The sequence below is a fragment of the Otolemur garnettii genome, unplaced genomic scaffold (assembly GCF_000181295.1).
Source record: "Otolemur garnettii isolate 467f Iridium unplaced genomic scaffold, OtoGar3 scaffold00030, whole genome shotgun sequence".
NCBI lineage: Eukaryota > Metazoa > Chordata > Mammalia > Primates > Galagidae > Otolemur > Otolemur garnettii.
The window spans coordinates 2,095,484-2,102,524 of record NW_003852425.1 but is presented as its reverse complement, the minus strand read 5'-3'; positions in this window follow the sequence as shown (position 1 = coordinate 2,102,524).

The window sequence follows — 7,041 nt, the reverse complement described above, 5'->3', positions numbered from 1 at the left end:
AAGAAGAAGAAGAAGAAGAAGACTGTGAAGACAATAAAAGGATAAAATACAGGTTCCCATATCTCTTGCCTCAATCAATGAAAAGATAAGTTCACTGATTCTTATCTTAGAAAAGATAAGTTCACTGATTCTAACCCTTGCAACATCTGCCAGGAGAAATAATTATACCTCTGTAGTCTGTGACCAGATGTGCCCTTATACCCAACTCTGATTAGATTTTACTCTAACGTAACTTCTGACCACATTTGATGTAACATCTGAGCAAATTCAGAACTGCTACCACCTATAAACCATGGGCTAAAACACTACTTTGGAGCAGTCTAACAAAAACTCTCTGAAAGACTCCTGTGTTATAGTCCTCAGTAAGACGTTTTAATAAAATTAACTTTAGTTCTTTAAAAGCCTGATTTTTTTCATTAGTTCACAGCAAACAGATACCCTGAAATAGACTTACAGAAAGGCGTAGAGGCATACCCATATCAACAGGGGACTTAGACTTGGATTCCTGTAGTGTCACCATTTTCCTTACTGATGACTTCCTTCTGAATAGAGATGGGCTGAACGAGTTTCTGTTCTCCACAACTCATGAAAACCAGTCCCTCCAATATGCATTTTCTCTGTTCCTGTTAAGTAGGATTCTTCATTTTCCCACAAACATACCTTTTTCTTTCATTTCTGCTCCTCTTCCATCTTTTGTGTCATTTGTCTTAGACAAAGTTCCTTTCCCTCTCTTCGATTAGTCATTAAGCTGATATTTTGAGCCCGAGCAAAGTGCCAGATACTTTGCCCGGAGCAAGGGATACAAAGATGACTCATGCTTTGTTCTTGCGTTTAAAGTTGGAAACAAATTAAATGTCCACCAGAGGAAACATGGTTACAACAGTTATGTTATGTTTGAAAAAGAGAACACGGTACAGCTCTTAAAATTCTTTTACAAAGTATATCTAATGACATGAGGAAATGTATACAATCTGATGGAAAATGACAAAGGCCAGTCAGCGGAATGGTGGAGAACACAGGCTTCATGCTTCATAGCTAGATTAAACTAGGTTCCAGAGGGGGCTCAGACACTTCCTAAATGTATGACCGCGAGCAAGTTATTAAACCTAAGCCTCGGTCTCCTCATCTATAAAGATAATAATAGCACTTACTTTCGTAAGGTCCTAGTGGTGATTAAATGAGGTGATATGTGCAAAGTACTTGGCCTGGTGCCAGCTCATACTAAGTGATGAACAAATGCTACCCATTCCTAGTATGTCACAGTATGCTAATATAATTAAAATACATACTAAATATATGCACAGCAACTAGAAGGAAATATGGTCAAATGTAAATACTGATATTATATCTAAGTCATACGACTAAAGATGATTTTATTTTTTTTTCTTACACATTTATGTATTTTCTATATTTTCTACAATGGCAATGGTTTCTTTGCTTTAAAAGTCTTTGTTAATAAATAAATATTGATGTATTTATGAATGTAATGACATGATGCTATGGATTTGTTTCAAAATAATCTAGGGCTATAAGAGTAGGTAAGAGTATAAACAAAATAAGATTGACCATGAGTTGATAATTAGAGTCAGGGTCATGGGTCCATGACATTCATTATCTGCCATCCATTTATATCTATTCTTTTTATATGATTAGGTTACATTGTTTGCATTTCGAAGGTAAAGTCCAAATTGCAGTTGTGTCCTTCACCCAGCAGTTGTGCCATATACCTCTATATTGTAACCATTAGGTGGGAGCTTCCTACTCCTTTTCCCGTCCCCTTTCTTGAATTTAATTGTGTTTTTCTCTCATGTGGGCCTGTAGTTGTTCATCTACCAGTTTCAAATTAGTATTCAGTGAGTACACAGGATGCTTCTTTTTGCACTCCTGAGATACTTTACTAAGGAGAATGTTCTTCACCTCCATCCAGGTAAACACAAAAGATATTAAGTCTCCATCTCTTTTATACCTGAATAATATTCCATGGTAAACATATGCCACAATCTGTTAATTCACTCATGGGTCAATGGGTACTTGGGTTGTTCCCACATCTTGGCAATTGTGAATTGAGCTGCTATAAACATTCAAGTGCAAATGTCCTTATGATAAAATGATTATTTTCTTCTGGGTAATGGGATTGTGGGATCAAATGAAAAGTCTACTTTTAGCTCTTTAAGGATTATCCATACTTCTTTCCAAAAGAGCTGTATTAGTTTGCAATCGCAACAACAATGTATAAATGTTCCCTCTCTCTGCGCCCATGCCAGCATCTGCAGCTTTGGGACTTTGTGATGTGGGCTCTTCTCACTGGGTGATATATCTCAAAGTGGCTTTGATTTGCATTTCTCTGATGTTTACAGACAGTGAGCATTTTTTCATGTATTTGTTGGTATAATGGCAATGTTTTAACTTTATAATAATAAAAACAGTTATTTGAAATGATTTTTTTTTTTTTTGAGACAGAGTCTCACTATGTCGCCGTTAGTAGAGTGCCATGGCGTCACAGCTCATAACAACCTCAAACTCTTGGGCTTAAGTGATTCTCTTGCCTTAGCCTCTCAAGTAGCTGGGATTACAGGCACCCCCCACAATGCCCGGTTATTTTATGTTGTTACAGTTGTCATTGTTATTTTAGCTGTATGTGGCTAGCTGCAGTTGTCCTTGTTATTTTAGCTGTATGTGGCCAGTGCCCTACCCACTGAGCTATGGGCACCACCATTTGAAATAATTTTTAAAATTCCTTAAAACAAAAATAAAACAAAAAAAAATTCCTTAAAACAAGTTAAATATTTTCCAGTTTGCTTTTTTTTTGAAAAAAAAAGTTAAGTATTGCACATTTTAATTAGAAAAGTTAAAGTCAGATTCTAATTCAATGCGATACATGGAAACTAAAAATGTTGGTTCTATTTTAGCTCATATGGTATATTATTTAAAATAAATGCTTAAGTGTTCTGTTCCTATTTCACAATTTAACAAATACTAGAACATCATAAAGAAAACAGAACCAAGGTTCTATTTTAGCTCATACGGTATATTATTTAAAATAAATGCTTAAGTGTTTTGTTCCTATTTCACAATTTAACAAATACTAGAACATCATAAAGAAAACAGAACCAAGGCCAGAAGCGGTGGCTCATGCCTATAATCCCAGCACTCTGGGGGCCGAGGCAGGTGGATTTCTTGAGCTCAGGAGTTCAAGACTAGCCTGAGCTAGAGTGAGACCCTCTATCTCTAAAAATAGCTGGGCATTGTGGTGGGCACCTGTAGTCCCAGTTACTAGAGAGGCTGAGCCAAGAAGATTGCTTGAGCCCAAGAGTTTGAGGTTGCTGTGAGCTATGAGGCCACAGCACTCTACCAAGGGTGACAAAGTGAGACTCTGTCTCAAAAAAAAAAAAAAAAAAAAAAGGGCAGCACCTGTAGCTCAAAGGAGTAGGGCACCAGCCCCATATGCCGGAGGTGGCGGGTTCAAGCCCAGCCCCCAGCCAAAAAAAAAAAAGAAAGAAAAAGAACACTGAACTGCCCTTAGAAAATAAAATACAGGGCTCAGAGCCCACGTACACTGAGGCTGGGGGGTGCAAGCCCGGCCTGGGCTTGTTAAGCAACAATGACAACTGCAACAAAAAAATAGCCAGGTGTTGTGGTGGGCACCTGTAGTCCCAGCTACAGAGGAGGCTGAGGCAAGGGTATCACTTAAGACCAAGAGTTTGAAGTTGCTGTGAGCTGTGACACCATGACACTCTACCCAGGGCGACAGAGTGAGACTCTGTTTCCAAAAACAAAAACAAAAAAATTTAAATTTAAATTTGTTAAGATTTTGGGATGTGTGCATGTATGTCCAGTGGAGAATTTGTTACCATAGCAACAGAATTTGACTTCGTATAAAATAAAATCAGTACTGTAAACACTGTGGGTAAAGGGCTGGGAGAAAAGCATTGCTAGTCTCTTGAGCAGATGACATAACTCACACCCGTATCTGTATAAAAGAAACATATTCCATTTATTTAAAGTTGAATCATGCACTCAGAGATAACAAGATACAGACTCAAAAAATGTGGAATAACTAAGATATTTATGAATATTCTTACTCATTTAAATAAAAGAAACTCAATATGAATTTTAAATTCATTGACTTCTCCTATTATTATGGTATGATACAGGAAGGTTCTTTAAAGATTTATGCTTTTAAAAAAATAAATGACTACTGTATTCCATTTTTCAGTTGCATGAATGTTACAGGATATGAGTATACAAAATAAGAAGCAGAAAATAGGAGTGGTTAACAATGACTCTAATTTTGCTCCTTACTTTCCACAGACAAAAACACCTGCAGAGAGCTACAAATGTTAATACCAAGCACTTGCTGATGATTCCAAATTTTACATCCTCTAAAAAGTCTTTTCTCTGCTTTCCCACCTCCTCCCGTTTGTTCTTCAGATTTCAACCTGAAGGTCAATTCCCAGAGAAGCCCTTTCTTGACTCTGAGACTAGGTTAGTTATAAGATAGGCATTTCCAACCCTTCTGACCTTGACCCATTGTAAGAAATATATTTCATATCATGAGATGGTGCACGTACATGTAAATATGCATCCTTGAACAAATAACCATCCCTATGTGCCATTCGCTATTATAAAGCACTAGGGATACAAAGTGAGTAAGTCAGTTAAAATCTCTTGCCTTGATAGAGCTTACGTTCTGGTGATCCTGTTTCTGCCTTTGTCTCCCTTACAATTTTTTTTTGGCTGGGTACTGGGAGATTGCTTGAGCTTAGTTCAAGACCTGCCTGAGCAAAAGTGAGACCTGATCTCTACTAAAAATAGAAAAATTAGATGGGTGTGGTGGCATGGCCAGTAGTCCCAGCTACTCCTGAGGCTGAAGTAGGAGGATCACTTAAGCCCAAGAGTTTAAGGTTGCGGTGAGCTACCATGATGCCACAGCACTCTAGCCTGGGGAACAGAGTCTCACCAAAAAATGAAATCCCATTCTCAACCCTATAGTCAGATTGATCCTACTGATTGACCCTATCAAAACATAAATCAGATCATGTCATTCTTTTGCTCAATACCATTCATTGGCCTCCTACATTCTGAGTCAAAACCAAAGCCGTCCTACAAACTATAGATCCTTACATGATCTGGCACCCCAACTAGCCCTCTCCTCACCCAGTATTCCTCCCCTTCACTGCCATTTAGTCACATTGGCTTTGTTTTTCTTTAAACAGGTCAGGCACACTCAGGGCCTTCGTACTGACTATTCCTTCTGCCTGGACTGTTCCTCCTCCAAATATCCTTATGTCTCATTTCCTCAATTCTTTGAGGTCTCTAACCAAAAAGCACCTTCCCACAGAGGTCTTCCCTGATTACCCTTTGTAAAATTTTTATTTCTGCCCCGACACTTTTTATACTCCTCCTCCTTGCCTTTTGTTTTTCAGTTTCTTGTCACCTAATGTATCTGATGTTTTACTAATTTGTTGTGTTTATTATCTATCTTTCCTCTAGGAAGCACACTCCATGAGAGTCTGGATTTATATGTTTATTTACTGATAACAAATGAAAAATGAAGCAAAAATTTCACAAAATATTCTTAGAAAGTGTGATTTACTTTGATATTTTGGTATTTCTTTTGTTAAAAATCCTGATTGATTTCATCGTCCACTTGTGGATCATGGTACACAGTTTAAATCACACTGACTTGGCTGGGTGCAGTGGCTCGTGCTTACAGAACTCCGGGAGGCCAGTGCAAGAGGATTGCTTGGGGACAGGAGTTCAAGACCAGCCTGAGCAAGAGCAAGATTCCATCTCTACAAAAAATAGAAAAATCAGCCACATATGGTGATATGTATGTGTAGTCCCAAGTACTTGAAGGCTGAGGCATGGGAGGAACATTTGTGCCCAGGAGTTTGAGGTTGCAGGGAGCTATGGTGATGCCACTACACTCTAACAGGGGTGACAAAGTAAGACTATCTTAGGAAAAAAAAGAAAAGGGAGAGAGAGAGATTATACTACCTTTATGTAAGCTTTCATTGTATTTCTTTCATAGCATATCATGACTCTGCATGTGCATACATACGTGTGTGTGTGTGTGTGTGTGTGTGTGTTTATTTATTCCTTGCCCTATTGTGAGTCCCACAAGGGGATGAGAAGTCAGGGCTGTCTTACTCACAGCTGTCTTTCCAGCACCTACCTACAACAAATCAAGTCATGTGCAAACAGAAGTTAAAAGGGAGCAGGAACTATAAGCAGAAGTCAGCTACCAAGAAGACAATGAACAGAAACACCGAGGGAAGTAGGAACTGTGATCCAGGAGACAGAGCTGTAGTTCAGTTCTGAGTCCTTAAGTCTCTTTACCCCCTTTCATTTAGGTGGGTTTTTGTTTTTTGAAACTAATGCTACAAAAATAGCAGATGATTTGAACATCTTTATCAATCAGAGCACAACAATTCAAAAACTTCACTAAATAAATACCAGTAGTTTCTAAATTTTTGGAAGGTGTCATTGGATGAATGGAGGGACTAACTATAGTCTGGAGATGAGGACTTGCTCTGCTGTGCTGTTTAGCTCTGCCATACAGGAAGGCACCTGCCTGGCCACTTTCCCAGTAGGAAGGATGATCTGAAACAGCGGTTCTCAACCATGCACGGGTCGTGACCCACAGGAACTGTATTAAAGGGTCTTGGCAGTAGGAAGGTTGAGAACCACTAATCTACAAGGTCTTAGAAAGATACTTTCAAAGGTAAATAGAACTCACTGGAATTCTCTCTCTCTCCCTCTCCCTCTTTCAGTGTCCTCTGTTCTGGGAGGATTAGGTAACACAGGCCTGATTCCACCTCAGGGAAGTATCTAGGCTAGTAATCCAGGCCAGCTCAAGTTCAGGTACTTGGTCTTGCTCTTTTCCATTCTAACAAATTTCATTGCTCCAGACTTCATTTTACATAAGAATTGCAAAATCAGGTGGTGCCTATGGCTCAAAGGAGTATGGCGCTGGACCCATATGCTGGAGGTGGTGGGTTTAAACCCAGCCCTGGTCAAAAACTGCAAAAAAAAAAA